At 54.5% G+C, this 10,022-nt stretch overlaps 1 long non-coding RNA gene across 1 annotated transcript; it reads right to left on the reverse strand.

Moving 5' to 3' along the window:
* Positions 1-5,262: 5,262 nt before the first annotated feature.
* Positions 5,263-6,609, reverse strand: LOC148218564 (uncharacterized). Its single transcript, XR_015800330.1, has 3 exons — positions 6,130-6,609; positions 5,739-5,903; positions 5,263-5,398 (listed from the first exon to the last, which is right to left on the reverse strand). It is a non-coding gene; the product is annotated as an uncharacterized LOC148218564 (long non-coding RNA).
* Positions 6,610-10,022: the final 3,413 nt, after the last annotated feature.

The raw sequence follows: 10,022 nt of genomic DNA on the forward strand, positions 1-10,022 counted from the left end.
GCTTTGTCAGTAATGATACTCAGTGGGGTTCATTAATGCTTCAGGGTACTCAGTTTTTTTAAGGTACTTGGAGTTTCCCTTTTGACACCAACTCTTTTAGTAGTTTATGCAATCGTGGCTCCAATTATCTGCTTTAACGAGTCCCTTGAGAGCCTTGTACTGACACTCAGTGGGGCTCATTAATGCTTCAAGTTACTTCAGTTTTTTAAGGTACTTTCCTTTTTCCTTTCCTCCCTTACTCTCTGAGTGGTTTTTGGGCAATTCTGACCTCCACCAGTTCTCTCCTCCAAGGAGTCCATGAGGAGCCTGTGTTGGGGATGGACCTCAGTGGGACCCATTAATGCCTCAAGACACTTTGGATTTTTCTTCTGATTTGGACTCCTGGAAAGGTTTGTGCAATCTCCTCTCAGGCCATGAGGTTCAAGGGCTCAGCACCAAATGCACCACGGGGCTCATTGGGATCAAGCTCGTCCTGACAAACCATGGCTCTGCCTTGATTTCCCTCTGGTCAAGAACATATCCAGCAATTAGTTACACTGAGTATTTCGGCTACTTTGATATTTACATTTTCATCACAATTTTCATGACTAATCCTTGGTAAAACTCTAGAGGTGTTTCTGGCAAACAAAATTCTGGCTGCCTGTCAAGATACAATTTACAGACTTCAGTTGTACTTTAATGACACGGTTCCTCATTATTTTTCCTCAATCTCATTTGGGTTAGGAACAATAATTGTGTTGTCCATGGAGCTGATGCCTTTTTAATTCCAGAATAATGTCCCCAAGGTCCTTTGCTGTTCAGCTCTACTGTGCTGTCTGTGGGTGACAAGGCTTGGTGGGGTCCTTTCCCCCCTGGCTGGAGAGGTGCCAGGTCCCAGTCCCTGAGGGCACACAGGCTCCTGGATGGAATTTGTGTGGAATTCCACATCCTCAGTGTCACATCAGCCTTCACATGGAGCCCCGTGGATCAGAGCATTTTCCAAAGAGCTGTTGTGGCAAACAGGGAGATTTGGTCTGGCAGGATCTGTAAAACAATATCCCATAACATCCACTTGTTCTGGCACAGAACACTTGGCTGCTTGGACATATTCCCATTGCTTCTGCCCAGGTTTCAGGAGTCAAACAGTGTTGTTTTTTCCCCAGAGCTGTTCCTTCAGCTGGCCTGGGAGGGCCATTTGGCCTCTGCACCCACACTCTGGCTCCATTATTAGGACTGCTGCATCCAAACCCTTTATCTCCATGAACAGCAGTGATTTGAGGTGGATGTCCTTTTTGCACAGTTCTTTTAAAACTGCAGCATCAATAATTGTGCTACCCTTCCACAATTGAATATGGGGTTGAATAATCCAACTGTTCACTTCTGTTTAACAGAATTACATTAATTTCTCCTTGATAATCTGAACCAGTTACTTCTCCCATGACATGAACACTTTTCAAGGCCAAGCTCCAGTGAGCAGTCATCAAACCAAAGTATCCTGGAGGAATCTGAATCACTATTCCAGTACTGATGACTCTCATTTGATCCTGATTTATCCTAATTAATTCCAGTGCATGAAGGCCCAGCCCTGCAGCCTCTGGGGGGCCCTGTCAGGGGCCATCACACCCGGAATAATTTCCCAGGCAGTCACAGTGTCACTGTCCTTGGCTGTATTTGCAAACTGGGTGCAGCCATGCACATCCAGGGGGTTCCCATTTCCCAGTGGGGCCATTGTTAAGGGTAGGGAGCACATCTGGGAGATGGGTTCTCCATCGGGACAGGTTCCCATCTCCTCGTTTTTTCAACTGCTCTTTTAACAACCCCTTCATCTGTTCAACCAATGCTGCAGCTTATGGGTAGTCTGGTATATGAAAAACCCAGCAGTCTTACTCACTGTATTTTTCACAAAAATAAAGCATTGCACATCCTAGTGTCAGCAAACCCTGTAAAAACTGCCAATTTCATCCTTTCCTCTTTCATTCATTGTACACAATTTCACAGTTTACCAGTGATATTTGGGTCCTGGCCAATCATTTCTTTAGAGTATTCAGTGTTAAATCCCTGAGTAGCCAAAACTAAAAAAATTAGTATTTGGAACATTATCTTACAATGTTATTATATACATATAAATATATACATAAAAAAATATTTTTTTACATATGTATATAATTATTTATTATATTATTATTATTTCTCTTGCACAAACAAATCCAAGCTCAAGATTAAGAACATTTGCTGTTCCTCCATGTGGGAGAGTACCAACAACAATTGATCCTTCTGTTGGTGCTGTTTCTGGGATTCTGTTTACAAAATTCACCCTCATCTTCCTATACCCATAAGTTCTATTCTTTTTTCCATGTGAAATTTTTGGATGCATTTTCATACATCCTGTGGTTCAGCTTCTTTTAGCTGCCTTCCCCATTGCTCACACAGTGCTCCAACCTCAGCCCACTGCAGAGCCAGCAAACTCTAGGGAAGGTTTTCCCCATACCTGGGAATTTCAGACAAGACTGATTCCTTACATTTACATTTAAAAAGCAACATTTTGTGGTGATCTGGCCAGACTACACCAACTTTGTTTCACCAGTGGGCAGGGGCAGCAGCAGAGACACAGACACAAGTTCAGCAATCAGTGTCATTTACTGTAGTTCAAAGCAGCAAAGAATCACAAAAGGAGAAGCTCAGCAATGCACCCAACCATCAGCACCAAAGATTGCCTGCAGGGATTGAGAGACAGCACCAGTCACCCTCAGACTTTGCCATCAGCCAGGTGCACACATCAGCTGGGGAAGCTGTGACAGCCAAGGACTGCAGAGCCACTCCTGGACACTGGGAATTCCTGCAGGTGCCTCCAGCCATAGGTGAGGCTTCCAACCCTGCTGTGAGAGGGCCCAGCTCTGATAGTGCTGAATAAACAAACTGACAGCACTTCTAGTGCAGGAACAGCTGCTTTCATTCTCCTCTTGGGCTCCTCCCAAAGCCTGGCCAGGGCTCAAGGAGGAACCAAGGGAGCTGACTTTGACCATACAGCCCCAAACAAGGCCAGATGTCAGATTTCATGGCCTTTTCTGGTTTCTAAATACAGAAAGGTCAATCCATGTTTCACTCGAGTGGATACATTTATCACAGCACTAATGACCATGTATATTTTGCTAATACAAGGATAACCTTTGGTTGGAAGGTTCATCCAGAGGTCACCTTTGGCCCAGGGCCTGTTGCCCAGGCCTTGGCACTTCAGGGACTGGGTTTAGTGCTGGGCTTGACAGTGCTGGCTGAACAGCTGGACTCCATGTGCTCAGAACATCCTTTCCAACAGAAAGGATTCTACAATTCCAGGATTCCATCTGCTGCATTCAGTTAGGCCCATGTTGGCAGCATTACTTTGGTCAAAAGTTCCCTCTTGGTCAGCTCTTGTGGCCTAAGGCTTCAGCTCCTTTAGCTCCTGGTGCTGAGCTGCTCATGCTGAACGAGATGACTCAGAGAGAAGAACACAGTTCATCCAATTCCTTCTGGGACACTGAGAGGGGAGGCTGTGGAAACAGAAACATTGTTTGCTGTGCTCTCCTCTCTGCCCTTCACACCTTTCAGCACTTTGAACCAGCCAAGAGCTTTCTCCAAGGGTGCAATGGAGCAGCTGTTCCTGCTCCCAGCTCTGGCTCTTCCCAGTCTCTCTGACCTTGACTGGTTTTGTCCCTCTTGCTGTGTCCTCTGTTCCCCCTGTGCTTGGTGGCTGCTGCCCAGGATTGTGGAACTGGCACAGATCAGGGGCTCCAGCCCCTCCTTTCTGTGCCCTTGGAGCTGCCTGCTCACAGCAGCCTTTTCCATCTGGAAGCTCCACATGGAGAGCGAGTCCCCACCTCTGTTCCCTGCACAACCTCCAGGAGCCCAGGGCTGCCATCTCCAGTCCCTGCTGGCCCTGGGGGCTCCCAGGTGGCCCAGGCTGCTGTGACACCACTGCACACGGGAGGGAAGAGTGGCAGGGGCTGTGCTGAAAGTCAGGTCCATGTGCTGCTGCTGCTGCTGCTGTGGGGGTCATTTGTCCAGCCCTGCCCCAGAGTCAGGGATCAGATCCAGGCCCTGCTGCTGCTCCCTCGGGATCAGCCACAATTTGGGTGTTGTTGTCAGTGCCAGCAGAGACGGTGGCTGGAGCAGCTGGTGCTGACAGTGTCCAAAGCCCTGGGGTCAGAGGGGAAGCTGCCCCTTGTTCTCCCTCTGCCCCACACTGAGCTGGGCCGGGCACAAGTGGGGCAGCACAGCAAACAGGGAGCCTGTCAGTCCCTTCCAGCCCTGTCTGCTCAGAGTTTGGGCCTTGCAGCTCCAGGTGGACAAAGGCAGCTGCTCCTGGTCCCTCTGTGTGTCCCCGTGCTCTGCAGTGCTGCTCCATCAGTCTGTGCCCAGCAATGGGGAAAAGCCTCAGCCCTGCAGGGCCAGGAGCTGCCGGGCTCTGCCTGAGCAGCTCAGCCAGCGGGAAGGAGATGCTCAACACGGGAACCAGGAGCAGAGGACGCTGCTCTTTTATGGCATATTTTCTGTTTTAAGGAAAAGAAAAAGGAAAAAGAAAAGAAAAGAAAAAAACCTCTATAAAATGTGAAAGATAAAAGCAAAACCCAAGTGTGCAGTGAAAAATCTTCTGTAACTTTAAGAGGTAACTGATCTTTTGCAACAGAAAACTCAGTTATTCACTCTGCAAATGAGTCAATGGCATTGATGCATCTTACTGGCCTCTGTAACCTTTTTAAAAAAGATTTTGGGATTTGTTTCCAATACTGTTCTTTTAAATTGTGGTGAAATTGGTGTGAAGCAAGAAGAAATTGCTTTGTGCCCTGCCAGCTCCTGGCAGGACTGGCAATCTCAACTCTGTCACCGCCCAAATCTTTTAGAAGATGCCCTTCCTTCTCAGCCTGTGAATGAGCTGCACATTCCCTTTGAAACTGTCAGAGGCTTCTTAAAGACACAAAGTCCCACTTACGGCTTTTTGCTTGGTTTGGAAGTGCAGAAGGGCAATTCTCCATCCATCAGCTCCAGACTGCACTGCCTTAGGAACACGGCCCCCTCACCAGGTTTTGCCCACTCGTGGCACTTCTAGAGGAGGAAGAAAGTGCAATTGCACAATTCTAACCAAAATGGAATGACAAGTGGGACAGACTAAACATCTTGTGGAGATCCAGGCGTTCAGCTGGGACTGTGGAGAGTTTGGGTTCTTGCCAACTGGACGTGTGTCCCTAACTGCAATGTCTTGGCCTGCAGGAGAGTCTCCCTCACCTGCAGAAGCACAAAGCTCAGGCGCTGTGCTCGGAATGGGCTCGTCTGATGCAAAGCTGTCAGAGCCATGTGAGGGCAGAGCGGGCCCAGCCGTGCCCAGGGCTGAGCCCAGCAGAGCCCTGGCAGAGCCCAGAGCAGCCTCAGCATCTGCAGAGCCCGGCTGCAAGGAGAGAAACCAGAAACCGCCCGTCAGCTGAAGGCTCCTGTCCCCCTTATCCCAGCTCCCGGCGTGCCCAGGCCGTGCTGGCCGTGCCCAGAGCTGGGCACAAACCTCCCAATCACTGCTGCCTCTGGGAGCAGAGCAGGAGGGCAGGACTGTGCCCAGCCTGCAGCCAGCCATGGCACATCCAGCCCCTCAGCAGCTGCCCACAGCCAAAAAGCAGCTTGGCAGCCAACTGAAGAATTCATTGCATCTGCCTCAGCAATTGGGGAAATCTTTGGTGCCCAGCCAGGCTATGCTGTGCCCAGATCTGGCAGCATTCCCCTGACTGTGGACTCACCCACAAATTGGGTGTGGAGTGTGTCTGTGAAGAAGGTGCCAGAATCCAGTCCATCATCTTCAGCTGGCCAGGCTGAGGAAGAGATTGTCATCATTGAGGTTGTCCTTAGTGTCCCCAGCAGCTGCCCCACCTGGAACAGCTTCTCCAGGGGCTCCTTCTCCTTCCCTGGGGGCCAGACCAGGCTGTCAGTGTTCTGCCCAGGGCCCCAGCCATGAGTGAACCAGACAAGGAAACCCAGGGTGGATGGTGGCCACCAGTGCTTGCCACACCAGGTCTCTAGCTCAGCTCCAGCCCAAGAGCTGCATGCTCCCTTCTGATGATCCCTGCTCAGAGCTACAGGCACTCTGGTTTGCTTTGCCACTGATTGCCAAGAGATGTGTGCAGCTGTTACCTGCCAGGCTCCTGGATCCAGCTGTGCCCGTGGATCTCTCCCATCTTCTAGGGCAGATGAACACCCTGAATCCAAGGATCGTGGAAAAGGTCTTCTAAGGATGGCCTGTCCAACGGTTGCATGGACAAACACCTCTTAATAACATCTTGGCACTCTGAAGAGAGAAACCAGAAATCACCAGTACGTTGCAGAAGTTGCCTCCCCCCCTCCTCCCTTTCCCGTGCCCAGGCCATGCTGGGTGTACCCAGGGTTGTGCCTAAACTTCCCCATGGATTTACTGTTTAGAGGAGAGCAGGAGAGCAGGACTTGTGCCACCTCCTCAGCAGCTGCCAGAGCAGGATGCTCACGACCCCGCTGCTGTCTCCCAGCACTGCTATTCCCCCCTGCCCAGGGATGGGGATCCACCTTGAGAGAGCCGTTGTGGGAACAAGATCCGTCCCCAGATGATCTCCTGGCCCCTCCTGAACGGGTGCTTCCCCACGACCAGGTGGTACAGCAGGAGGCCCAGGGACCAGATCGTTGCTGCCTCGCCATGGTAGTGCTGGTGGTGGATCCACTCTGGTGGGCTGTAGGACAAGGTTCCTATGGAATACAGATGGAGTTCAGAAGGAGGATGCTGCTGCTCCCAGAGCCTCGCCCCAGCATCCCTGGGCATGCAGGGGCTGCCCCAGTGGCACACGGGGTGACTCGCTGCCCTCTCACCAGCACTTGGGACTTGCGTACAGACTCGGGGCTGGAAAAGAAGCCACTGGTGCTGGAAGAGGGCAGCAGAAGCCTTGAGAAGGCCCAACCATGACACGCAAAAGAAAAACCCACTCAGGGGTGGAGAAAACCCACTCTCCTCCCCGCCTGCATGGCCCTCAGAAAATGTTAGTAAGCCAAGGCAAACAAGGGGAGAGGTGCAGTTCGAGCCCTTCCTCGCCTGCACACCAAACCAGCCAGGGCACGGAGTCAGACCCCTCCCCTCTCTGCTACCCCCATGGGGTTTTTGTCGGCCTGGCTGCCCCAGCTCCAACCCCAGCCCAGGGCAGAGCGGGTGATGAAGGCTGTCAGCAGGGCTGGGAGCTGGCCCACCTCACACCCCCACCCAAATCAACTTGGCTCAAGCATTAATCCCATCCCCGCTCCAACAGGCAGAAGCCTCGGTGCTGCAGCCCGGCTGGGCCATGAGATGCCCAGGAGCATCCCCTGGGAGGGCTCACCTGCAAACTGGGTGTAGGCTGTGTCCTGGAGGAAGGCGCCACAGCCAAAGTCGATCAGTTTCAGCTGTCCGGTGGCCAGGTCGAGCACGATGTTCTCGGGCTTGATGTCCCTGTGCAGGACCCCGCAGCTGCTGCAGTGCCGCACGGCCTCCAGCACCTGGCGGAACAGCCCCCGCGCCTCCTCCTCCGGCAGGAACCTCCGCTCCGCCAGCAAACCCGACAGGTCCTGGCACCGCTCCGGACGCTCCAGCACCAACAAGAAGCTGTTGGGCAGCTCAACCCACTCCAGGAGCTGAATGACAGCAGCACACCCAGAGGACACCTTGTCCAGCAGCACGATCTCCAGGGGCGCACGGGCGCCGTGGGGCTGAGCGAGGACCACGATGCCGTCAGTGGGGCTGAGGCCGTGCCAGGGCTCTGGGACCCCTCAGCCAGCCCGGGACGCTCTGTATCCCCCGCTCGCTCTCCCTGCAGGGCTCCCGGCGGCTCCCACCCTGCCGGGCCCCAGCTCCTCGCCGCCCGGCACGCCCCGGCTTCGGCCGCTGGCCCCGCTCACTCACCAGCTCGCCCCAGTGCCGGATGCGATCCCGTGGCACGCATTTGATTGCCACCTGCGAGCAAGGGTAGAAGCGGGCTGAGCTTACCGCCCGCTCGGCCGCGCCCCGGCCTCCTCCTCTTCCTCCTCTGCCTCTCTTCCTCCTCACCCGCCCTCCTCCTCCTCGTCCTCTGCCCGCCGCCGGCCCCGCCACTCACCGGGGCGCCGTCCGCGAGGCGCGTCCCCGAGTAGACGCTGCCGAAGCCGCCGCTGCCCAGCAGCGAACCCAGCCGGTACCGCTCCTGCAAGGCCTCCTGCGCCTTCCCTGCGGGCGACACGCGGCCGTCAGCGCTCGGCCCGGGGCCAGACACGGCCCCCGAGCGCCCCCCGACCGTCCCGGGCCGGGCATCCCCACCCGCCCCGGGCCCCGGCGGCTCAGGGCCGGCGGCCGCGCTGCCGAGCGGCGGAGCTCGGGCCGGGGAACCCGCAGCGGAGGCGGCGGGAGCGGCCGCGCCGCGTGTGTCCTCCGCGGGCCCCGGGAGGAGCCGGCGCCGGCGCCGAAGCCGCGACTGGACTCCGCGTCGGGGCCGGCACCGGGCTCGGGACAGGCGGAGCCAAAGAGCGGCGATGCCGCCCCCGGCCCAGGCACTGATGCCCGCCCAGCAGCGCCAGCGCCAATACCGCCAGAGCCGGGCGGAGGCGAGGCCGCGGCGGGACGGCCGGGGGCGGGGACGGGGCAGCCCCGCCCGGGGCCGGGAGTGGGGTGGGGACATGGCCCGGCCTGGCGCGGGGAGAGGAGGGGCCGGGACAGGGACACCGAGAGGGGAGGGGGAGACCGGGAAAGGGCTACTGGGAGAGGCTGCGGGACACCGCGACAGAGTGTGGGACAGCGGGAGAGTGAGACGAGGAACAAGAGAAGGGACGTCGAGGGTCTGCGGGATCGCTTCTTCTTTGCTGCTGCTGCTGCCGAAGCGCCGCGAGCGTTTGTCCGCGAGTCCGTTCCCCGCGTGTCCGTTCCCTGTGTGTCCGTTCCCTGTGTGTCCGTTCCCCGTGTGTCCGTTCCCCGTGTGTCCATTCCCTGTGTGTCCGTTCCCTGTGTGCCCGTTCCCCGTGTGTCCATTCCCTGTGTGTCCGTTCCCCGTGTGCCCGTTCCCCGTGTGTCCGTTCCCCGTGTGTCCATTCCCTGTGTGTCCGTTCCCCGTGTACCCGTTCCCTGTGTGTCCGTTCCCTGTGTGCTCGTTCCCCGTGTGTCCGTTCCCTGTGTGTCCGTTCCCCGTGTGCCCGTTCCCTGTGTGTCCGTTCCGCCCCGTGCGCCCCGGGGCAGCACGGGCCGCTCCGCACCGGGGCCGAACTGGAGTCACGGAGCATCTCTTCCTCCTGCACCCACTCAAAACCACCGTCTTGTTTAGCTGCTTCTTCATTAGATTGGAACTGTGATAAATGTGATTCGTGACAATTAAATTGTAACTATATTAACAAAATTGTATTTAGATCAATAGAAGACAATTGCTACAGAGTGAGGGGGGAGATGGGTGAGACAGGGCAAAGGACATCTTCCAGATGTTGGGAGTCGAAGAAGGATGTTGGAAGGGAATAGTAGAAGGACGTAGGTCTGACAAGCAGCATCTAGAAATACAAAGTTTCCACCTTGAAATGGGACAAAATGGGCCAAAATGGGATGATTCCAGGCATGGGACTCAAAGTCTTGCTATGGAAAACATCTGCTCAGTCACATAGTGGCCATGCGCTCCCCGCAGGTTACACAGCAGACACTGAGGAAGACGATGAGCCTTCATCAGAAATAAGACCCTCAAAAGGATGAGAGAACCCCTAACCCATTAGTAGAGCATGCGCCATACAACACAGTGACATAGATTTTAGGAATAGAAACTAGGAGGAGTTTTCTAGAAACTTCTATAGCCTACAGTATATAAGTGGGATTGTCAGCCTTGATGCTTTGGTACGTGAGGAAGGGCGAGCCCCTCCTCGTACGCCTGGTAGGGGGAAGGCCCCCTCCCCGGTCAGCTATGCTTATGCTTTATACAAACCTCAATTATACTAAATTGCTTACTCTCAAATTTTACTTTTCCTGAAATATATGTATTCAATATTCATTTTAATACTTTGATTGTATTAATTTCTAATACTTTGATATT

This window comes from Sturnus vulgaris, unplaced genomic scaffold (assembly GCF_052056855.1).
Source record: "Sturnus vulgaris isolate bStuVul1 unplaced genomic scaffold, bStuVul1.hap1 Scaffold_180, whole genome shotgun sequence".
NCBI lineage: Eukaryota > Metazoa > Chordata > Aves > Passeriformes > Sturnidae > Sturnus > Sturnus vulgaris.